This window comes from Panulirus ornatus, chromosome 14 (assembly GCF_036320965.1).
Source record: "Panulirus ornatus isolate Po-2019 chromosome 14, ASM3632096v1, whole genome shotgun sequence".
NCBI classification, from domain to species: Eukaryota; Metazoa; Arthropoda; class Malacostraca; order Decapoda; family Palinuridae; genus Panulirus; species Panulirus ornatus.
The window spans coordinates 10,063,354-10,088,902 of NC_092237.1; the positions used below are offsets into that span (position 1 = coordinate 10,063,354).

Genomic DNA, 25,549 nt, shown 5'->3' on the forward strand with positions numbered 1-25,549 from the left:
CGAATGCTGGAGGAGCGGGGAGTCTAGGATAGTGGGTTTTTTTTCACGAGTGGGTAGTAAGAGAAGATGTGGAGAGCTTCGAGAAAGGTGATGCTTTAAGGGAGGAAAGTGAGTGAGGTGGGGAGCTTGGAGTAGGCGGTTTTTTTTATGGAAGGGTAAGGGGAAGGGGGTTAGGGAGCTTGAGGGAGGGGTGATGGGAGGCGATGGGAATGAATAGTTTCTTGAGGGGAATCTGTGGCTGGAAGATTGACCTGCGGGAGTATTGGCATTGGGGTGCTAACTCGCCCATAGAGGAAGGGTGGGGAGGGGAGAGTGCCAATCAGGAGGGGGTGTGTGTGGGGGGGTGATTGGTAGGGGTGGGGTGGGAATATTTTTACAAGCCAGGATGGCACCGACCCAAACTGGAAGTCATAACACATCGCACACGTACCCTCCATCCTTATTACACAAAAGTAGCAGATTCGTGCCTTCCGGACCCTCGTCTGCTGGATCCAACGGTGGACAGCCGTAACTCTCCCTCACCTCACCACCACCACCGCTCTGAAGGAAGAGGCGACCGTAGAAGACTCTTGCCTCCGTTCACACCACATCATCTCCCGTTAGTCTAAGAACCGAAGTTGATTCCAATGATGGTCGAACGTTAACGCTCACGCGCATCAAGTATGTCGAGTGTGATTTGATTCCACTTTAGCTCCTCGTTTTCGTGAAAGTCATCGACGGTGGACCAGCGAATCAGATGTGGGAAAAGGAAAAAATTTCATCGGCAACGAAGTGAATGGCCGGTGGCCGTTTCCACCTGCCGCTGATCCCAGGTTCTCCTCCATCGACAACGTTTCTGTGAGAGTCAAAGGAAAAGTCGCTTGAAGATTCCGGTCCCGCACGATGGAGGCGGGCGGTCAGCCTCCTTCTCCCCCTCAGGATGGGGGCGGAGGGGACGTGGTGGTACGGAAGAGAGAATTCTCTCTCTCTCTCTCTCTCTCTCTCTCTCTCTCTCTCTCTCTCTCTCTCTCTCTCTCTCTCTCTCTCTCTCTAAGTGTTCGAGTCCCGGAAAGGTCGGTCAGGCAGCTCACAAATCTAATGTATATAGATAATGATTTAATAATTTAATATATAGATATTTGATAATTTAATATATATATAATATATAGATAGATAGATAGATAGATACACACACACACACACACACACACACACACACACACACACACACACACAACGAAATAAAAAAAAGAAATGCAAATCTTGACAGTATGAAGATAGAGGCCAGTGACCCCAGGGTGACCCAGGTCATGACACTATTATGACCACCCATAACCCCCCCCCCCACCCACCTCCAACCCCCACAGGAAAGAACATGGAGTGACTCAACGCAGTCTCCACACCCCCAGTCGTCTCATGTTCCACCACAGAAAACGGAGAATAGAATAAATTTCATTCATTCAGACAGGGGGGGAAAAAAGATGGGGAAATAAACTTCTCGCCAATGGCTCGAGAAAATAGGGGAAAAAAGGCAACGAGGGGATTTATATGAGGTCGTGTTGTGACGCAAGAAAGTGTTATGGGAACAGCGGATGTCAACCAAGGTAGTCACTTGTTTACCAAATGGCGTCTTAGCTTCGTCTCTTCGATGTATATCAACTGACTTATATTTCTCTCTTGTGTCTTCCCTGATTATGTGATTATTACACGAAAGTGCACTTGTGAACTTATCGCGTTTCATTTCCTCGTGGACTCATAGGAATATATATATATATATATATATATATATATATATATATATATATATATATATATATATATATATATATATATATATATATATATAATGTGTTTTCTTGCTGCCTCAGGCACACATGGGCTGCTGGCAAAGTCCACAAACACAATCTCTCCATCTGACATATAACACGACATCACATAACTCCAGCTCGTTTTTCGTCACTCTACATTCATCTGCGGTGAGCGCTACGCGCCGGCCGTGCCATCTGGCTAAATATAGACATCAGTAAGTAATTAGTCTCTAGATAAGACGCTATTGGAATCAAATGCCACAACTAATGGGATCAGATACTATGGGTAATGGGATTTACTTTTATATCTACAAAATAATTTGTAGAATGAAGTTTTTCGTATCTATATTTTTTTTTCATACGATGTATCTCATGTACATTTCTCTGACCCGCTGTCATGTGCAGCCTTGTTCATTTCCAGGGATAAACATCCTGTAATTTCATGTTGAACATTCTAACATTTCAGTAACAGGATCTGATGGTATTATGATAGCGTTCTGACTCATATGTTTCCACTACACTGTCATGGACCATTGAGTATTGATTCTCTTATAGTTCCTGTGGATATACCTTGTCCAGTCCAGGTCTCGTATTGGCTTTCGATGTTAACGTAGAATCAATATCAAGGCATTCAAACTATAGCACACCATCGAGTCTCTCTATATATACATAGATTGCTTTACTGGCATTCAAACTATAGCACACCATCGAGTCTTTCTATATACATAGATTGCTTTACTGGCATTCAAACTATAGCACACCATCGAGTCTTTCTATATACATAGATTGCTTTACTGGCCTTCAAACTATAGCACACCATCGAGTCTTTCTATATACATAGATTGCTTTACTGGCCTTCAAACTACAGCACACCATCGAGTCTTTCTATATACAAAGATTGCTTTACTGGCATTCAAACTATAGCACACCATCGAGTCTTTCTATATACATAGATTGCTTTACTGGCCTTCAAACTATAGCACACCATCGAGTCTTTCTATATACATAGATTGCTTTACTGGCCTTCAAACTACAGCACACCATCGAGTCTTTCTATATACATAGATTGCGTTACTGGTCGTACCATAATGTATTACCAGCTCATTGCGTTAATGAAAGAGGCGGGGGGCGAGGGTGAGTCGCTTTTGTGTCCGTGAGAATAAAGATTTTGATGGTTATCGTTACTCGGGTCCCACACACACACACACACACACACACACACACACACACACACACACACACGCCTCGTCCAGTTGACTGACACAGGGGATTATAGACCCAACCCCCCTTACCCCAGCTGGGTCATGACCCAGCTGACCACCTCACCCCCCGCAGGCTGGGCTTGTGACCTCATGATGCGGGACATGGTCAACGTTGAACATGGTTGAGTCGTCGCGATCGAAACAATTATTGACACGGGTTCACTCACTAGTTCTCACTTCCGGTTTAGAATTCATGATGGACTCAGTCATCATGAGATTTGTAAAAGCGGTGATGAATTAATATATATATATATATATATATATATATATATATATATATATATATATATATATATGTGTGTGTGTGTGTGTGTGTGTGTTGGCAACTTGATCTAATTGATTTCAACAATGTTCCACAGATAAGATATATATATATATATATATATATATATATATATATATATATATATATATATATATATATATATTCTTTCTTTCATACTATTCGCCATTTCCCGCATTAGCAAGGTAGCGTTAAGAACAGAGGACTGGGCCTTTGAGGGAATATCCTGACCTGGCCCCCTTCTCTGTTCCTTCTTTTGGAAAATTAAAAAAAAAAAAAAAGAGAGGGGTGGATTTCCAGCCTCCTGCTCCCTTCCCTTTTAGTCGCCTTCTACGACACGCAGGGAATACGTGGGAAGTATTCTTTCTCCCCTATCCTCATATATATATATATATATATATATATATATATATATATATATATATATATATATATATATATATATATATATATATATATATATTTCTGTATCCACTTAAAGATCAGGTGAACAGTATTACTAAACACCATATTATTTCTTTCATACTTATTCGCCGTTACCCGCATTAATGAGGTAGCGCTAGGAACGGAGGAAAACGCCTCCATCTCTGACTGTAAGGAAAGAATTGATAGTTCCACAATTTGATATGATTAACGATATTTACGAAGTTTGAAATTATAACTTTACTTTTTCCCCTAAACTTACGAAAATTTCATTATAAATCCAACGTAATCTAACATATCCTGGCATTCGTAATTCGTAAGGTGTTGTCCCTGGCAACACTGTTGGCTGGCTGGACCCCGCACCTGGTAATACTGTTGGCTGGCTGGGAGGGCACGCACGCGCGCGCGCGCACCGCCACTAGATTGTTTGATAAGAGGTAAATAATGACATAGCGATAAGAGGCAATCTAGACCGGAGTATGAGCTAATAAAGGTGGGGGCGAGGGGAGTATATGTGTACTGAAGGAGAGTGTTGGTACCACTGCTCCCATTTCCTGGGTTGGTATGGGTGACTGACGTAAATATTCTGGTTGGAGGTACTCTTTGAGTACGACGGTACGGCCTAAGGTACGACGGTACGATACGACCCTTGAGGACGACGGTACTACCCTTGGAGACGACGGTACGACCCTTGGGTAGAACGGAATGGTACGATCCTAGATTACAACGGAATGGTACGACCCTTGGGTACAGCGGGACGGTACGATCCTAGAGTACAACGGAATGGTACGACCCTTGGGTACAACGGAATGGTACGATCCTAGAGTACAATGGAATGGTACGACCCTTGGGTACAACGGAATGGTACGATCCTAGAGTACAATGGAATGGTACGACCCTTGGGTACAACGGAATGGTACGACCCTTGGGTACAGCTGAATGGTACGATCCTAGAGTACAACAGAATGGTACGACCCTTGGGTACAGCGGAACGGTACGATCCTAGAATACAACGGAATGGTACGACGCTTGAGTACAACGGAATGGTACGATCCTAGAGTACAACAGAATGGTACGACCCTTGGGTACAGCGGAATGGTACGACCCTTGGGTACAGCGGAACGGTACGATCCTAGAGTACAACGGAATGGTACGACCCTTGGGTACAGCGGAACGGTACGATCCTACAGTACAACGGAATGGTACGACCCTTGGGTACAGCGGAACGGTACGATCCTACAGTACAACGGAATGGTACGACCCTTAGGTACAACGGAATGGTACGATCCTACAGTACAACGGAATGGTACGACCCTTGGGTACAGCGGAACGGTACGATCCTAGAGTACAACGGAATGGTACGACCCTTCGGTACAGCGGAATGGTACGACCCTTGGGTACAACGGAATGATACGACCCTTGGGTACAGCGGAACGGTACGATCCTAGAGTACAACGGAATGGTACGACCCTTGGGTACAGCTGAATGGTACGATCCTAGAGTACAACGGAATGGTACGACCCTTGGGTACAGCGGAACGGTACGACACTCCGTCATATTGTCCTGGCTGCTAGAAGATGTAATATACCATCTGGTCCGTTCCCAAGATGTGCCATCTGGTCCGTTCTTAACGTGGAACGCCCGGTACGTTCCCATGGTGTACCAGCTGATCCATTCCCAAGGTGTGTCGGCTGGCCCGTTCCCACATGCCCTCAAACACATATACATAAAGCCTTTAGTACACACACACACACACACACACACACACACACACACACACACGTTCCCCAAACCCCTCCCCACCCCCCCCCCCCATGTTCCTCAGCCCCGTTCTCACAGCTGTTCAAAAAGGGGGGGCGGGGGAATGTATATATTAGTCTCTCTCTCTCTCTCTCATTAGTCTCTCTCTCTCTCTCTCTCTCTCTCTCTCTCTCTCTCTCTCTCTCTCTCTCTCTCTCTTTTTTTTTTATTCAGGTTTCTCTGTTGCCTTATTTAGAGTAGCGACCGTCAATGTACTACAGTACATCCGTACAACAATTACCATAAGAAATTAAGTCTCGTACAACCGGGCGATTTCGTTACCAACTCCGGTGCAAAGCGTGTTGAGGGAAAAAAAAAAAAACCAGATGCGTCAATGATAAGTTATTTGGCGGGAGGCGAGTGGTGCACGGGGTCTGGTAACACTGCAGTGGCTCTTTCCTCCACCATCCACCCACCCCCCAACCCAGCTGTAACAGTGTTGCCAGCACGAGCAGCGCTCTGTGTGTGTCGCCGCGCGCGAGGAGGAGGAGGAGGAGGGAAAAAAAAAATCACCTCAACAACCATGAACTTGAACGGTGTATCACCTCCTCCTCCTCCTTCTCCTCACGGTATCTGGCAACACCGGCTTACGTAAAGTGAGGGAGGTTCGTGTGTTGTAATGGACACTGCTGGCCACCCTCCAAAAATACCTGGCGTGCCGGGGGGGTTAGAGCAGGTAATAATCTGCATTGTTGATTGCCGCTACGGCAACGTGTGTCCAGCCGCTGGTGATGCCAGCACGCACGAGCTGGTTTATCTCCGCCTCACGAAAGGATGTAACCAGAATTACCACACGGGTGGAGAGGGAGGGAGAGGGTGGTAATTCATCCTGTAAATATCAAGATTTACTATGACAGTTTGGTATGAATTATATATATATATATATATATATATATATATATATATATATATATATATATATATATATATATATATATATATATGGGAGCGGGGGGCTGGAAATCCTCCCCTCTCGTTTTTTTATTTTTTTTTTTTTTAATTTTCCAAAAGAAGGAACAGAGAAGAGGGCCAGGTGAGGATATTCCCTCAAAGGCCCAGTCCTCTGTTCTTAACGCTACCTCGCTATCGCGGGAAATAGCGAATATTATGAAAAAAAAAAAAAAAAAAAAAAAATATATATATATATATATATATATATATATATATATATATATATATATATATATATATATATATATCTTCAATGCAATATCTTATGGATATATATATATATATATATATATATATATATATATATATATATATATATATATATATATATAGTTCCTAAATCTAAGAATTGTTCCTTTTTTCTCATCAAATGCTCACCTGCCTTGAATAGAGCATCTGATGTATAAAACCTTTCGCGTGAGGGCGCGTAAAATTCAAAGATTAGTTTCCACTGATAAGAAAAAACCAATCCTTTTGATCTATTAAAAAAAAAAAAAAGTAGATTAGTTCCTCCTAGGATATAAAAAAAACTGATTCTCATTTCTCATAACCCTAGCCCAAGTTACCGTCCAAAAGGTTTGGTATATTTCATTTATGCTCGTAGCCCCTCCCCGGCTCTGTGTTTGTTTACATGATCAGCTGATGATTCACTCGTGACTGGCGCCGGCCCTGGGACCCCAACCCAGCTGAGGCTCCGTTGTAAACACCGCCCATGATAAACTGAACCTAACCAAACACTCAATTTTTTTTTTCATTTTTCTGTTATTTTCAACAAAATTTACTCATTTGAAGATTCATTGATACGGAAATAGGATGAATTATTTGTACTTAGAATAAATTGTTATGAGTACGTAAAAAAAGGATTCGGTGATTATTTTTATTAGTATACGTACTTTTTGCCTGGTCCGATAATTCATTGATTTTTTTTACATGATTATTTCATTGTTCGGAATAGATTATCTCGTTTGAAAATTCAGTGATATGGAAATTTTCTTTTTCATCAGCGTTTTCGAATATGAAACACCTCGTTCGAAAGTTTTGTGAAATTTAAATATAATTACTTCCTCTATTTCAGAATAAATTCTCGCATTCGAAAATTCAGTGATTCTTTCTTTTTTTTTTTGATATAATTTTTGCCATTTGAAATGAATTTGTCCGTAAAAAAAAAAAAAAAAAGTATATTCAGTAGGTTTCTGAATGATGTTCGGCTCCCAGGTACATTTACCCTCGTTGAACGCATCGACAAATCAGCTCGGGATTTAGAATAAAATTATTGGGATTTTTACACAGTTTCAGACATCTGAGGTCATGTTGGATATCCGGTTCTACGATGATTGATAACAGGTCATGACTTCACTAAACTGATGGCCTTCATGGCACAGTAGCATGGACTGACCTATGAGTTGTTCGTCCTAAGGTAAGGTCGTTCTCTTGAGCACGACGCCACACCTTCATTACCCAAAGGTCGTTTGTGTCGTTCTCAGTGTCGTCCCGACGTGCTCAAGGGTCGTACGGTCGTGCTCAGGGGGGAAGGGGGGGTAGTTCGAGGTGTCGTCTTCGAAGAGTCGTATCTTCTTTCTCCAGGGTCGTTCTCCCCGTACTCAAAGTGGTCGCGCTATCGTGATTGGGTCGAACCGTCGTGCTCAGTGGGTCGTTCCGTGGTTCTCGATGGGTTAGGTCGTGCTCTTGTGCTCTGTGGGGGTCGTAAGGTAGTGTTCATTCAAGTGGTGAAGTGGAACAGGCGTTTCACTTGCTCCAAAAAAATTCGTAGAAATACTTTCCATTCTCTCGTCTTTTTCCTCTTCCATAATTTCTCTCTGTATTTCCTCTAAGGCCCGGCCTTCATGTGGACTCTTTATCCATGACGAGGCTCCAACGTAGAAGGAAAAAGAAGATGAAATATCAGCCAGTTTTCCTCCTCCTCTCGTGATTCTCAGCTGCACAGATCTCTAACGACCTCATCTCTACCCTTAAGAGGGGAAGGGAGGAGCTAAAGAAAGATGATCCTTATTGACCTTTACAAAATCTTGATTGGCTTTTGCATTATAATCACTCACGCTGAGTCCTTCCTCCCCTCCAACCCCACCCCGACACCCCACAAGCGCGCTCCTCCCCACCTCCCCCCCACAATCTTCACCCCCACCCACCTACCACACACACGGCACGAGAGAGTAGAAGACAGACTGGATGTTGCAAACGGACCATGAGTGTTGGAAAACCTCTGCATATGTTGGAGGAGGGCTACATTTTGTTGGAAGTGTCCCTCTCCCAACACACACACACACACACACACACACCAGGTAAGAATCCTTCGTCTTGAAACTATGAAGATGGGAAACTTGTGGGCTGACCATAATGATATCAGGTCATTCTTTCCAGTCAAGACTTAAGCTTTGGAGAGGGGGTTTTCCTCCTCCTCCTCCTCCTCCTCCTCCTCCTCCTCCTCCCTCAACCATATGTCGTCTTTCGCTCTCCCTCCGACCTATCTCCCTTTAAAAGTCAGGTCTATAAACACCTGCCGAGCCCTAATTAATTTCGACATTTTTTTTTCTCTTGCTCCTTTTTCCCCCTTCAGCTGAGATGGCCTTGAATGGGGGCATGATTCGTCCGTGTCTATGTCGATCAGTGTGGAGTAATGTAAGAAAGGTCTGTCATATTGGTAGCGTTAAATGTATTATCTTGAAGTAGACCTTTCGAAGATTGAAGTAACATTTGAATGTAACTTTGCACGTAATACGTACACACACACACACACACACACACACACACACACACATATATATATATATATATATATATATATATATATATATATATATATATATATATATATAGCAAAGCGCATTAAAGAATAAACCTTGGCCACATGTACAGTGAGAGTGTGTGCAGCCTTGGTTTATACACCAGTGTTGCTTTTTTTTCGAATAATGGATCTTGACCCCTTTAATGACCCTGCCAGTTCAAAATAGGCCGAAGGCTCAAACAACCAACCCAGATACAAAACTGGTACTTATCCCTTCCAGCCTTTACCGTGATAATGCAGAGTGTACAAAAGGAAATACGCGAGGTCTCTGAAGCCCTTGGGGGCACCACCCGTCGTGGTAAGGTCTCTGGAGCCCCATGGAGCACCACCCGTCGGTTTAAGGTCTCTGGAGCCCTATGGAGCACCATCCATCGTGGTAAGGTCTCTGGAGCCCCAGGGAGTTCTACCCGTCGTTGTAAGATCTCTGGAGCCCCATGGAGCACCGCCCGTCGTGGTCAGGTCTCTGGAGCCCCATAGAGCACCACCCATCATGGTAAGGTCTCTGAAGCCCTAAGTCTCGTCTCTGGCAGCTTTAAGTGTGATGTCGAAGCTGTGGGCCTCACCTCTGGTGGGCCTTGTACAGGTGTGGCTTGTGGCGTCTTGCTCCTCCTCGAAATTGATCCCGTTCGTCACATGACCTTCACCACCGTCGCTCCTTCACAACCCATAACCACCCACACCGCCCCCATCTCCATCTCCAGGTCAGGTGGTATGATGCCTCTCATCCTTCTTTACAGGTCAGGTGATGGCCTCCCTTGTTCTCCAGGTCTGGTGATGAAGCGCCTCTTCTCCTCCTCCAGGTCAGATGATGAGAAGACACTCCTCCTCCGTCTTCAGGTAAGGTAATCATCTTCTCCAGATCAGGTGCAACGATATCCCTCCTCCTCCTCTTCCTCCTTCTGCAGGTCACATGAGGATGCTCCCCCTTAGACCGTCCCTTCAGCTTACTAGAGACCAGATAGTGTTACGTACACCCCTCCCGTTGCTTCATGTCAGGTCATCACGTCCTCATTTCCTTTTATTCGGGTTACCCGATGCCCTCTTCTTTTGCGAGTCAAATGTTGTCATGAAAAAAAAGTATATAAATTCTACTTTCCACGTCTCTCGTAGCGTCCCATTCCCCTTCTGCGGGTCAGGGGCTAATCATTCTGGCAGTGACCCCTCCCTTGGGGTCGTCATGATGAGGAACAGAGGGAGGTGGGGGTTGGCCTCTATATTCTCAGGACGGGGGAAAGATGATATTAATTATTTCTGGAAGACCCTCTCCGAGAGCATCGTACCTGGGGAAATTAGGTTAGTCCTCTTCAGGGAAAGACCTTTACAAAATACGGTCATTAATTATTACCGTGTCCACACTTGAGGATCAGAGAGGATCGTTTTGAGTTCGTCATCGCGTCCTCCAGGGGGCTCGTCGTCAAGTCTCAACAGGGAGTGAAGGGTCCAGGTCATTAACGAGGCTGTTTGAGGGTTCTGAAGGCACAAGCTTGTCTCCGGGGGATTCACTGCGCGACATTTGGGGACTGAGGAGGCTCCTCTGGGATTTACAGACGACCCCGTCGAGGATAAGGAGTTGTAAACCTCACCAACGACCTGGTACGACACCCCAGGAACCCCTAACTACTGATGACCTTAAGGACGCACTTAAAAGATCAAATGTAAAACAACTTGATTGTCTTTCATTTGTCGTACGGTTGATTTGGCAAGGGTCAACTGGGCCGGGTGCCCCTCCTCCATGACAAGCCGTCCAACACGGCCTCTCTACATATGTCACTCTGACCTCTTTATACCACTCCTCCCGCCTTGTCATCCCATAACACCCCCATCCCTGTCGTCCAGTAAGGCTCGAATCTTCCTCCCGCCCCCCCCCCCTCAACCAGAGAATCATATTTGCTCCTCTAATACACCCTTCTTTCCCTCCTCACTCCCTCACCGTCTGTCCAGACCAATTGAATCTACACACTCTCTTGCTCCTGGACCATATTCCTGACGTGCACTGGATGCTCTCTCTCTCTCTCTCTCTCTCTCTCTCTCTCTCTCTCTCTCTCTCTCTCTCTCTCTCTCTCTCTCTCTCTCTCTCTCTCTCTCTCTCATTTTCGCAGCAGCAGCGGCTCGGCATCCATCCTGCCACCCTCCATCTCCGCTCTCTCGAGTATGCATCTATTCTTGGCTTCGTATCACCCGGATTTTTCTCGCCCGTACACCAACGAGAGGCTTAACGATTTTTGTGAGATTTCCAGAAATATTTTCCCCCTCATATTCCCTCCCAAAACCCCCTCCCTCCCTCCCTCCCTCCCTCACCTTCCATGGACAACCCTCCTCCGTCACTCGAATTTCCACCCCAGACCCCTAGATAAAACCTTGTGGCTTGGATTTCCCCCTTCCTGACCTTTCCTGTCTAGCATGTCATTTTTCCCCCCTCACCCTCACGTTTTCCTCCCATTATCATTACTGATGTTACTTCCCTGTTCACCTGGACACTTGTGGAGGTCTTCCTCCTCCCGATGCCATCCATCGAGGCTGGAGTACCCCGAGGGTCCTGCCTTGAATGTTGTGGTGGCTGAGGACTTTTGAACAGAGGTGCTGGTAGCCCTCACCAGACATCCTGACAGTCTCACACACGTGTGAGTGGGAGGACGAAAACCGGTTTTCCAACGAAGCAACAGTTAGACGAAGAGTTGGCCCTGAGGACACCATGAAGATGGTCCTCAGGTCGGGTGTCTTATTGTGGTCCCTCCACTTGCCCGTGATGTGGCTCCTCCGCTGGATTCATCTTCATTACGATCGTGACTAATCTCTCTCTCTCTCTCTCTCTCTCTCTCTCTCTCTCTCTCTCTCTCTCTCTCTCTCTCTCTCTCTCTCTCTCTCTCTCTCTCTGTGGCAGGGGATAAGGCCCACCAGACCCCCATGATGGAGTTACCGAACACCTCCCTCCCCAATTATGGTGCAGAGAGACGCTGGGATTCATATTAATAGCAACGGCAGCGAGTTAAAGTGAGTCCCACTGATTACACTGGCGTTCACAGAAAGAGTTTATAAGGATAAATGAAGACGCAGAAGTTCAAAAGACTCCGAGAGCGACGGGCAAAAAAAAAAAAAAAAGAAAAATCTGGTGCTTCATCAACCCTAAGGGTCGAACAGAAGTCTGGGGTGTCAACAACCCTAAGGGTCGAACAGAAGTCTGATGCTTCAACGACCCTAAGGGTCGAACAGAAGTCTGAGGCTTCAACAACCCTAAGGGTCGAACAGAAGTCTGAGGCTTCAACAACCCTAAGGGTCGAACAGAAATCTGAGGCTTCAACAATCCTAAGGGTCGAACAGAAGTCTGGTGCTTCAACGACCCTCAGGGTCGAACAGAAGTCTGAAGTTTCAATAACCCTAAGGGTCGAACAGAAGTCTGAGGCTTCAACAACCCTAAGGGTCGAACAGAAGTCTGAGGCTTCAACAACCCTAAGGGTCGAACAAAAGTCTGGTGCTTCAACATCCCTCAGGGTCGAACAGAAGTCTCAGGCTTCAACAACCCTAAGGGTCGAACAGAAGTCTGAGGCTTCAACAACCCTAAAGGTCGAACAGAAGTCTAAGGCTTCAACAACCCTAAGGGTCGTACAAAAGACTGGGACTTCAACAACCCTGAGGGTCGAAGACAAAAATGAATATATTCTTTTAAGCATAGATCGAAATTAGAAAACAAAAATGACAAAATATGAAGGACAATAAACACAGAGAGACAGGCAGACAAAAGGTGATATCCTCAACTCATTTTCTAAAATATAAAAAAGAGAGAGGATTAGAAAACGGAGGCTCAAAAGAATAGACAAGATTAATTTAAAAAAGAGAAAAAAAAGAATAGAAATAAAAGCACACTTTCCACAAAGCCCTATAATTAACCTCTTTGTCTATATTTAAGATAAAGAACAAATTAGAAAATAAAGAAGACGTCCCAGTTCTTTCGTATCTGCACAAAAGAAAGGACTTCCTATGCCCAGCAGAAGTCGCTTCGCAATATAATATGCACCACGAAAGCGGCGACAACCCCGCTGGCCTGAGCCTGTGTGTATGTGTGTGTGTGTGTGTGTGTGTGTGTGTGTGTGTGTGTGTGTGTGTGTTGGGGGGGAGATGAGCAGGACATTCTCTGGCCATTGTTCCCTGAACTCCATTTCGTCGGCCGTAGACTCGTGGCGTAATGCCGTTGGCTTTGACTCCTGTCCCGTTATAACACCTGCTGCACACGCAATACGCATTATCATACGCTCGCACGCACCTTGGGGTTGGCCCAAGGCCCAGGCGGGCATTGTGAGGAGAGAGAGAGAGAGAGAGAGAGAGAGAGAGAGAGAGAGAGAGAGAGAGAGAGGGTAGTGCAATGTCGTACGGCTTTGATGGGGTCTGTTGAGACAGCGTCGTGCTCAAGGGTCGTACTGACAATGCTTGAAAGGCTGGGCCAGGCCAGTACCCTCTTGAAGTGGGGGGGTGAGAAAGGGGGAGGGTGGGCAAGCACTCAAGAGATACGCTATTTATTGTTCTGTAAATAAATGCGTCAGGATAAGGTACGCGCTCGCGAGCGTGTGTGTGTGTGCGTGTGTGTTTTCTGTGTCTTTGTGTGTGTCTGTGTCTATGTAGGCTTTATATCTTGTCTCCATTCATCCTAGGAAAAACTTCCCCAGTATCTCCCCACTACACTTCATCATCCTGGAAGATCAAGACTGATTACTGTGGTGTGAATTACGTTCGTAGTTATGAAACGGAGTAATGAGTAATTAGAAAGGTATTTGGTAAACAACTCAATTCACGTTGTTTACACTGTGACGTCAGATTGTTTACAAACGGTCATGACAGTGATTTCACTGGTACACATGCTCTGCGCACCTACAGTGACACACTCAGCTGTTACTCTCTGCTGCACGGTGCACGGCAACACCGACAGTGTTTCACTGCTACATGTGCAGTGCACACCGAAATTGTTTCACTGCTAGAGGTGCACCGCACACCTAGAGTGTTTCACTGCAAGCAGTACGTGCGCTGCACACTAGCACTGCTACATACGTGTGCACTGGACCAACAGTGGTACACCGCTACACATGCACTGCACACCAACAGTGACTCACTGCACCACAGTTGCCATAACCCTCGACAAAAATCACCTTAAGGGACGATATTACCTCTATTTAGTCACCCAGAAAAGCAGGTAGTAATGGTATTAATCATAATGAGGGAGAATTACGATGATTATCCACCGTAATCAGTTATTAACTTGGTTATAATCAGGTCAAATAAGACGGTTGAATTCCCCTCAGGTGGACTGAATAGCCCACACGATCGTCTAAGGCTCACCGTCTGGCAACACTGTCACACCAGACGACACCCCCAAGCCGTCGTTTTCGTCCAGTGTTCCGAAAGTGGTGAAATTACGGACGAAAACGGAAAGCGAAAGTTGGCTGGGGGGAAAGGGGGCTGTCATGTGACAGAGAGAGAGAGAGAGAGAGAGAGAGAGAGAGAGAGAGAGAGAGAGAGATGCACACAAACACATATCCCTGTTGATGAAACTGCATTTGAAAAAAAAAAGGCAGTCCGATTTAGGAGAGAAAGAGAGAGAGAGAAAATAGGTTGGGAAAGATCGGGCAATTGAGCGTTAGTTTATCCGTGAGCGAGTTCGTAGAATTTCGTGTGCTAGCGAGGCGAAGGAGATCAACCTCGTCCCTATGTAGCCTCTTCCTTTCCCGTGTCCTCCTGTGTACCCTCCTCCTCTAATGTCACCTCCTCAAACCCCTCCCCATTCTCCACCTCTTTCCTCCTGGTCTTGTGGCATCTCTCCGCCTGTGCCTATCCTCACTTCTCCCAGATGAAGGTTAAACAACTTTCTTCTCCTCCTCCTCCTCCTCCTGGGGCCGCGGGAGTTGACTAACTCATGATAATCTTGGATTCGAGACCTTCAACACGCCGTAGTATCTAATCACTTAAATCATGTATTATCCTGACCGTCTATTGTTCATACAGTGGCGCTGCGGCTCATGCTCTGCCATAGCCAGTCATCCACAGAACACCTTGGATCTTATTTATTACTCATTAAACCCCCAAACTCACACGATGAGAAAGAAAACTGGCCTCATCGTTTTCTAGAAAATGGCCTCACAGGGCCTCTGTCGATGCTGGGATCCGATGTCGTCACGAGCAGTTGCAGAACGAGGCGTACGTTTGACCTAAGAGTGGTTGAGAGTTGAACGTTTGTTGTTGAACGTAAGTGAAGCTGAATGAACGCGTGTAGATAGACAGAAGTCTCCTCACACAAGTGTTGGATACTGGTGTTCAGTCGAGCATTTATGAAAATGGAGTAATTGGAAGTTTGATTATTGTTTTTTTTTTTTTTTTTACTCTAAGGCTTTCCGGTCCGCTCATGACGTGGTCGTTCATGACATGCGACCCCGCTGGTTCCACAACCACGAACCAGAGGATTTCATTCAAATCCCCAGAATCTGCAGAACACAATATAGAGCTCCGTTAAACCCTCTGGGATATCTTCTTTGCGTCCCCTGCACCTCTCTAGACAGTCTACAAGAACTCCGTGGAAGACTCTTAAACCCTTCGGAGCCATCTGAAAGCATTCCCTGGGTCTTTGAAACCCTTCTTCGGGAACTCTTGAAGAATCAGTGGAATAAGTTCCAGAAATCGGGTTGGCTTCCCACATACGTTGATACTGCTGAAGAACACTGGAACCGGACTGGAACGCCTTCGAATTCACAAGAAAAACTATCCAACGAACCATGAGTCTCTCTTAGATTCCTTAAAACTTGAAATTTCCCTTAGACATTTGAGAACCGAAAGAACTAACCCCTGAAATATTAAGTCTTTTAAGTATTTCCTAAATTCTTTACCTTAGTCTTCATTTCCAAAGAGCTACGATCTGCCTTCAGCCAAGCGAGTGTACCAGCTGTGGTTGAACACTGAATGGCCATTAACACCACACGAGTGTACCCAGCTGTGGTTCAACAATGAACGACCACTTACACCACGCGAGCGTTGCCATCAAGGAGGTTCTTGTCCTCATACGTTGGGTTCCTGTCGCTCCGTTAATACAATATTTTCTCCAGTATTCAATTCTCCTTTCGTATTTATTCCTTCATCCCAGATGATCGCATCACTGCTTTGTGATCTATGTCTGCCGTGTTATCATCGCTTTATCGTCATTTTCACTGTTATCACGTATCCTGGTAAGTTATTCTGAGGGTGGTGAGCCTACACTTCGTTTTCTGGTGTGGTACACTGTCGTAAAGTGCGTAAAGTTGAGTAAGTTGTACGTAAATTGCCTCATTGATGAAGCGTTGTTATTTGCCAGAGGCGTGGGGTGAAGGGGGTGCGCGTGCGCGGGGTGTGCGAGTGAGGGAGATGGTGGCGAGTGTTGGAGGAAAGACGAGTTGATTGGTGGTGGTGGTGGTGTTGGGGGGTATCCCTCAATCCAGTGACTCTGGGCCAAAATAAAGCTATACAGACAGAAGATTTGGGAGAAGACTCGAAGACATGTCTGTGCAGGTGGTGGGCCACAGACCTTTGTACAGAAAAGACGCCTTGTTGTGGGGGTTTGGTTAGGTTACATCAGCTCGGGGTCAGACCCCTTTCTCCACACGGTGGACCCACTCGCCAGCAGGTCCCTCTCTGGAGGTGAAAAACACAGGTGGCTCAGCTCCCACTACGTCCCCAGGCCTGACTCCCCCCCCCCCCCAGTCCTTGCCTCTTTTTTTTTTTTTCTCTCAGTAATTATCATATTTTAATGACCCACTCAAGCTTTACTTAAGTAACCAAAGAATGTCTTGGGTCAAAATCTAAAATAACCTCAGGTTGTTTTCGTTAGTGAGTGGTTGGATCCTGGAGGGCTTCGCTGGAGGCCACGTCAGGTCACACCTCCGCGACCCGGGAAGCTGTGGCCACAATATCCTTGTGTGTGTGTGTGTGTGTGTGTGTGTGTGTGTGTGTACACGGAAGACTCCCGCTTGTGAGACACCATTAAGAAATCTGAGCGGTAGGTAAACTATTCTAAAAAGATCAGCTAAAACGAATGGACAAAAAAAGGGGTCTTGCTGACCTCTTCGACTCAAGCCACCGCTTCCAAACGCCGCGTGACTCACCTGTGATGTGTACAGAAGACCTTAAGCTGAAGCCCGAGACGCCTGCGATTGGGAAGCTATGGACAGACAGGTCACGCGAAGGTTGAGTCCTGCGGAGGAGCCGGGTGGCAGGCACCTCCCCGCTGCCGCCTATGGTCGTGTCAACACGACACCACATACACCCCTACACCACCACCCCTCGACGTGCACGAGACCGGCCCCCCCTCGACAAAAGATATAGGTGGGTCGAGACGATAATGATGATGTCAGTCACGTCAGAATGACGCATTGCGTTCCCGGCGAGAGAGAGAGAGAGAGAGAGAGAGAGAGAGGAGGGCAGGGTTTTCTGAGGGAGACATGGGACGACATCGCCCATAAAGAGGAACGTGATGGAAAGATAATTCCTCGGTCGTCGCCACTACACCATATTTGATAGGCTTCGTTTTGCTCTTGGGTCGGAGGGTCGGGGCGGAGGTGAGGCCAGTTGCCCTAGGCAAGGAAGTGAGACAACCGATGGGAAGAGGAGACTCGTGGTGATAGTAGAGGCTCGGGTCCTCAGGTGCAGGAAGGGCCGTCGCCGAAAGGTGGAACCTGTGTTCTGTATGTGGCTCTTGGACCCCCCGTCCCTTCCACATACTGATACCATCTTCGGGGCTGCTTGAACCCGAGTGTCTTCCGCCACCTGACCCCCAACACCAGCTGACACTCTACTGAAGGATCCCTTCACCAGCTGTTTCCGCCAACAGCTGATCCCGTCGCCATCTGCCCCTGCCACCAGCTGATCCCACCACCTTCAAAAGGTAGCTTCGACACCGGCAGTTTCGTGTTTCCCGACCACCCACCAGCTGGGTCTGCAACCAGCTGGGCCCCTCCACCTGGCACCCTCCTCTGTACCCCATAACACACTGTTTACAAACAAAGGCCTCAGGATAGGCTGGGGTGGGAGGTGGTGTGGCCCGGCCTTGCTCCCCTGCTCAACATTCTTACATCTACATATAGATTGGTAATTCGTCCAGACGTCGGCCCTATGCCCTGGTTCGATACATGGGAGCGCAAACTACCGATACTGCACTGAGGGCAAGTCTCACCTCCGCCGTACATCCGGGCGAGTGTGTGTGGGAGGTGAGGTGTGGCTAACCAAACAAGAAATGGAATGATATTTTCTGGAGGTGAGACGTAGGTGAGGTGTGGCTAACCAAACAAGAAATGGAATGATATTTTCTGGAGGTGAGACGTAGGTGAGGTGTGGCTAACCAAACAAGAAATGGAATGATATTTTCTGGAGGTGAGACGTAAGGTTTGGTTCCCGCGTCCTGCGATGGAGGGATAGATTGAATAAAGGGGTCAGGGGTTCGTCGGGGTGGGTTGGTAGTTGACTAGGTGATAGCTCGATCGGTCCCCGTACCGCGCGAAAGGGGGCCTGGCAACACCCGCGGTAGGTGGCGTGACAACACCCGCGGCAGGGCGTGGCCACACCTACGGCAGTTCTTCAACAAACATGGGTGAAATTATCGAAAGCTTGTGAGTGTCCTGACCTGTAGTGTTCCCTTCACTCCCTCCCTCCTACCTTCATCCCTTTTTTCCTGCCTCTTCCACCACTTCACTCCCTGCCTCCCTCCTTGTCTGTGCCCTCCCCCCTCTCTCTCTATCTATCTCTCTCTTTCTCACTCTCTCCGTGCCCTGCTCCCTCCCTCTTTCCCTCACCTCTTCGACCTTACGATGAATATCAGTAATGACCCAAGTACGAAAAAGAGCACCTGTCTCCATACGACAGATAGAAATATGAGACGCAACCCGAAGGATGCAATACTCCCCCTTTACGACACCATAAGTCAGACTTCATTTGGATCACAGTCTTTGATTCTGATCAAAGGTGAAAGAAAAAACTAGAACAAATTTAGAGAAGAGCAAGAAGACTAATTCAGTCTCTCAGAAGTAAGACTTGGGAAGACTTTTTGGACCTGAGATTATTTCGTCTACGTAAAATCGCAGACGACGAAGAGATCTGATTGAAGTTATCGAATTACTCAGTGATTTCGACGGCATAAAACCCGAGAACTAATTTACGTGAAATGGAAATAAAAAGAACTAGAGAGAGCGATATGAAACTCTCGATGAGGAAGTGCAATAAGTGGCCATGGGTTAGAGTTATGCTTCACCCGAAATATTGTAGAACATCAGAAGATTCAATCGCTTCCAGACACCACTACTCGTAAGGTCTATCGTTATTTATATAAGTCAGTGCTAAGCAAATACTTCAGTGATATCTGTTTTCTGTGGGGAAAAAATCCTGAGTCAAGGAGAAGAAATCATGTATAGTATTACCAGTACACAAAAACGTACTTCTCTTTCAGTTTCAGCTTTGAGGCTCCACCGCCCCTCCTGAAACGCCCTCTGTAGTGAGAGCGAGGAAGTTTCCCTGTTTATACTTGTAAGATTTCCAAGGTAATATCCTCTGCTGCTGCTGAGTGTTGAGCCGGAGGGAGCGGTGGTTACGTTCTCTTATGCTACCCTGTTTCTACGACAAGCAATAAGAGGGAAGTCCTTGCACAACTTCGTCTTGGGCCAATGTTAGATCTCTTGGTACCTGTTCTTTCCACGTACTCTCTCTCTCTCTCTCTCTCTCTCTCTCTCTCTCTCTCTCTCTCTCTCTCTCTCTCTCTCTCTCTCTCTCTCTCTCTCTCTCTCTCTCTCTCTTTTTCTGTATGTACATATATATATATATATATATATATATATATATATATATATATATATATATATATATATATATATATATATATATATATATATATATTCATCTATATCACACACACACACACACCTTACCTCCTTACCTTCCTACTCCCCTTCCTTTCATTTTGCAGTGCCATTCACACACACACACGCACACACACACACGCACGCACGCACGCACACACACACACACACACACACACACACACACACACGCACACACACACCGCACCACGCCACCTTGTGTCAGGTATTCCCCTCCCATTCCCCTCCCACAGTACGTGTTCGTACCGACACGTTGTAATGTAAGAGAACGCCCCTTCCTTCAACATAATATCAACCCAAGCTGAAGCCTCCCCCCCTCAACCCCCTCTCCGACGTTCCGTATTGAAACCCGTTGCTCGGCTTCGCCCCTAACTCACGCAAGGCCTCTGAAAACCCTCGCCTCTAGTCTCGCCTCGCCGACACGGTAGCAATAAGCCAGCGTAGGGGGGGGGGGGAACCCAACCTTGTCAATATTTGCGAGACACCTCAGACAGCATGTATGTGTGTCTGTGGTATTAAAACCAAGTCCCCCCCACGTCCCCAGCCCTTCTTATAGGGGACGTCAGAGGCGAGTGAGAGTGTAAACACAGGGGAAGATGACCCAGGTGATTTCAGGGAAAGACATGGGATGGTGTAGGCCTACCCCCTCCTCGGCCGTTTGGAGACTCGCTCGATGGAAAAAAATTTAAGAATACGTATAATTTTTCTCTCATGAAGATATTACAATATGTTGATGATGATAATACTAGAAATATCTGTAGATTGTAACTGTTAAAGAGATATCTTCACCAGTGATTATGATCACTGTTCATGAGGGAATATTACTGTTTAGTCGTCCGCCATGGCTGGAACCACGATCATATATTTCTTCCCTTCCCAGGGAGAAAACAGGGCCATATCCTCCCCCAGGGAGAACACAAAACCATATCCACCCCAGGGAGAAAACGACGCCGTATTCTCCCCAGAGAAGAGAACCATATCCTCCCCGTATCCTTCCCAGAGAGAAGACAGAGCCATATCCTCCCCAGGGAGAAAACGACGCCGTATTCTCCCCAGAGGGAGAAAACGACACCGTATCCTTCCCAAAGGGAGAAAACAGAGCCCTATCCTCCCCAGGGAGAACACAAAACCATATCCACCCCAGGGAGAACACAAAACCATATCCACCCCAGGGAGAAAACGACGCCGTATCCTCTCCTGGGAGAAAACAGAACCATATCCTCCCCAGGGAGAAAACAGGGCCATATCCTCCCCCAGGAGAACACAAAACCATATCCACCCCAGGGAGAAAACAGGGCCATATCCTCCCCAGGGAGAAAACGACGCCGTATCCTCTCCTGGGAGAAAACAGAACCATATCCTCCCCGTATCCTTCCCAGAGAGAAGACAGAGCCATATCCTCCCCAGGGAGAAAACGACGCCGTATCCTCTCCTGGGAGAAAACAGAACCATATCCTCCCCGTATCCTTCCCAGAGAGAAGACAGAGCCATATCCTCCCCAGGGAGAAAACGACACCGTATTCTCCCCAGAGGGAGAAGAGAACCATATCCTCCCCGTATCCTTCCCAGAGAGAAGACAGAGCCATATCCTCCCCAGGGAGAAAACGACGCCGTATCCTCCCCAGAGGGAGAAAACGACACCGTATTCTCCCCAGAGGGAGAAGAGAACCATATCCTCCCCAGGGAGAAAACGACACCGTATTCTCCCCAGAGGGAGAAGAGAACCATATCCTCCCCAGGGAGAACACAAAACCATATCCACCCCAGGGAGAAAACAGGGCCATATCCTCCCCAGGGAGAACACAAAACCATATCCACCCCAGGGAGAAAACAGGGCCATATCCTCCCCAGGGAGAAAACGACACCGTATTCTCCCCAGAGGGAGAAAACGACACCGTATTCTCCCCAGAGGGAGAAGAGAACCATATCCTCCCCAGGGAGAAAACAGGGCCATATCCTCCCCAGGGAGAACACAAAACCATATCCACCCCAGGGAGAAAACAGGGCCATATCCTCCCCAGGGAGAAAACAGGGCCATATCCTCCCCAGGGAGAAAACAGGGCCATATCCTCCCCCAGGAGAACACAAAACCATATCCACCCCAGGGAGAACACAAAATCATATCCACCCCAGGGAGAAAACAGGGCCATATCCTCCCCAGGGAGAAAACGACGCCGTATCCTCCCCAGAGGGAGAAGAGAACCATATCCTCCCCAGGGAGAAAACAGGGCCATATCCTCCCCAGGGAGAAAACGACACCGTATTCTCCCCAGAGGGAGAAGAGAACCATATCCTCCCCAGGGAGAAAACAGGGCCATATCCTCCCCCAGGAGAACACAAAACCATATCCACCCCAGGGAGAAAACAGGGCCATATCCTCCCCAGGGAGAACACAAAACCATATCCACCCCAGGGAGAAAACAGGGCCATATCCTCCCCAGGGAGAACACAAAACCATATCCACCCCAGGGAGAAAACAGGGCCATATCCTCCCCAGGGAGAACACAAAACCATATCCACCCCAGGGAGAAAACAGGGCCATATCCTCCCCAGGGAGAACACAAAACCATATCCACCCCAGGGAGAAAACAGGGCCATATCCTCCCCAGGGAGAACACAAAACCATATCCACCCCAGGGAGAAAACAGGGCCATATCCTCCCCAGGGAGAAAACGACACCGTATTCTCCCCAGAGGGAGAAGAGAACCATATCCTCCCCAGGGAGAAAACGACGCCGTATCCTCCCCAGAGGGAGAAGAGAACCATATCCTCCCCAGGGAGAAAACGACGCCGTATCCTCCCCAGAGGGAGAAGAGAACCATATCCTCCCCAGGGAGAACACAAAACCATATCCACCCCAGGGAGAAAACGACGCCGTATCCTCCCCAGAGGGAGAAGAGAACCATATCCTCCCCAGGGAGAACACAAAACCATATCCACCCCAGGGAGAAAACGACGCCGTATCCTCCCCAGAGGGAGAAGAGAACCATATCCTCCCCAGGGAGAAAACGACGCCGTATCCTCCCCAGAGGGAGAAGAGAACCATATCCTCCCCAGGGAGAAAACAGGGCCATATCCTCCCCCAGGAGAACACAAAACCATATCCACCCCAGGGAGAAAACGACGCCGTATCCTCCCCAGAGGGAGAAGAGAACCATATCCTCCCCGTATCCTTCCCAGAGAGAAGACAGAGCCATATCCTCCCCAGGGAGAAAACGACGCCGTATCCTCCCCAGAGGGAGAAAACGACACCGTATTCTCCCCAGAGGGAGAAGAGAACCATATCCTCCCCAGGGAGAAAACGACGCCGTATCCTCTCCTGGGAGAAAACAGAACCATATCCTCCCCAGGGAGAACACAAAACCATATCCACCCCAGGGAGAACACAAAACCATATCCACCCCAGGGAGAAAACAGGGCCATATCCTCCCCCAGGAGAACACAAAACCATATCCACCCCAGGCAGAAAACGACGCCGTATCCTCCCCAGAGGGAGAAGAGAACCATATCCTCCCCAGGGAGAAAACGACACCGTATTCTCCCCAGAGGGAGAAGAGAACCATATCCTCCCCGTATCCTTCCCAGAGAGAAGACAGAGCCATATCCTCCCCAGGGAGAAAACGACGCCGTATCCTCTCCTGGGAGAAAACAGAACCATATCCTCCCCAGGGAGAACACAAAACCATATCCACCCCAGGGAGAAAACGACGCCGTATCCTCCCCTGGGAGAAAACAGAACCATATCCTCCCCAGGGAGAAAACGACGCCGTATCCTCTCCTGGGAGAAAACAGAACCATATCCTCCCCGTATCCTTCCCAGAGAGAAGACAGAGCCATATCCTCCCCAGGGAGAAAACGACGCCGTATCCTCCCCAGAGGGAGAAGAGAACCATATCCTCCCCGTATCCTTCCCAGAGAGAAGACAGAGCCATATCCTCCCCAGGGAGAACACAAAACCATATCCACCCCAGGGAGAACACAAAACCATATCCACCCCAGGGAGAAAACGACGCCGTATCCTCCCCAGAGGGAGAAGAGAACCATATCCTCCCCAGGGAGAAAACGACACCGTATTCTCCCCAGAGGGAGAAGAGAACCATATCCTCCCCAGGGAGAAAACAGGGCCATATCCTCCCCCAGGAGAACACAAAACCATATCCACCCCAGGGAGAAAACAGGGCCATATCCTCCCCAGGGAGAAAACGACACCGTATTCTCCCCAGAGGGAGAAGAGAACCATATCCTCCCCAGGGAGAAAACGACACCGTATTCTCCCCAGAGGGAGAAGAGAACCATATCCTCCCCAGGGAGAAAACGACACCGTATTCTCCCCAGAGGGAGAAGAGAACCATATCCTCCCCAGGGAGAACACAAAATCATATCCACCCCAGGGAGAAAACAGGGCCATATCCTCCCCAGGGAGAACACAAAACCATATCCACCCCAGGGAGAAAACGACGCCGTATCCTCCCCAGAGGGAGAAAACGACACCGTATTCTCCCCAGAGGGAGAAGAGAACCATATCCTCCCCAGGGAGAAAACGACACCGTATTCTCCCCAGAGGGAGAAGAGAACCATATCCTCCCCAGGGAGAACACAAAATCATATCCACCCCAGGGAGAAAACGACGCCGTATCCTCTCCTGGGAGAAAACAGAACCATATCCTCCCCGTATCCTTCCCAGAGAGAAGACAGAGCCATATCCTCCCCAGGGAGAACACAAAATCATATCCACCCCAGGGAGAACACAAAATCATATCCACCCCAGGGAGAAAACGACACCGTATTCTCCCCAGAGGGAGAAGAGAACCATATCCTCCCCGTATCCTTCCCAGAGAGAAGACAGAGCCATATCCTCCCCAGGGAGAAAACAGGGCCATATCCTCCCCCAGGAGAACACAAAACCATATCCACCCCAGGGAGAAAACGACACCGTATCCTCTCCTGGGAGAAAACAGAACCATATCCTCCCCGTATCCTTCCCAGAGAGAAGACAGAGCCATATCCTCCCCAGGGAGAACACAAAATCATATCCACCCCAGGGAGAAAACGACACCGTATTCTCCCCAGAGGGAGAAAACGACACCGTATTCTCCCCAGAGGGAGAAGAGAACCATATCCTCCCCGTATCCTTCCCAGAGAGAAGACAGAGCCATATCCTCCCCAGGGAGAAAACGACACCGTATTCTCCCCAGAGGGAGAAGAGAACCATATCCTCCCCAGGGAGAAAACGACACCGTATTCTCCCCAGAGGGAGAAGAGAACCATATCCTCCCCGTATCCTTCCCAGAGAGAAGACAGAGCCATATCCTCCCCAGGGAGAAAACGACGCCGTATTCTCCCCAGAGGGAGAAAACGACACCGTATTC

The 25,549-nt window shown here is 47.6% G+C and overlaps 1 protein-coding gene and 1 long non-coding RNA gene across 4 annotated transcripts in view; one reads left to right on the forward strand and one right to left on the reverse strand.

The window, feature by feature from the left end:
- Positions 1 to 25,549, forward strand: part of LOC139753294 (uncharacterized) — a 483,377-nt gene that overhangs the window by 425,490 nt on the left and 32,338 nt on the right. Inside the window, exon 3 of one of the 2 annotated variants that reach the window (XR_011713678.1) lies at positions 10,047 to 10,146. The exons of the other annotated variant lie outside the window; for it this stretch is intronic. This is a non-coding gene — a long non-coding RNA (uncharacterized lncRNA). The remainder of the gene's footprint in view (positions 1 to 10,046; positions 10,147 to 25,549) is intronic. 2 annotated transcript variants of the gene reach the window in all.
- LOC139753293 (uncharacterized) overlaps positions 1 to 25,549 on the reverse strand; it is a 155,358-nt gene that overhangs the window by 111,948 nt on the left and 17,861 nt on the right. The window lies entirely within an intron of this gene.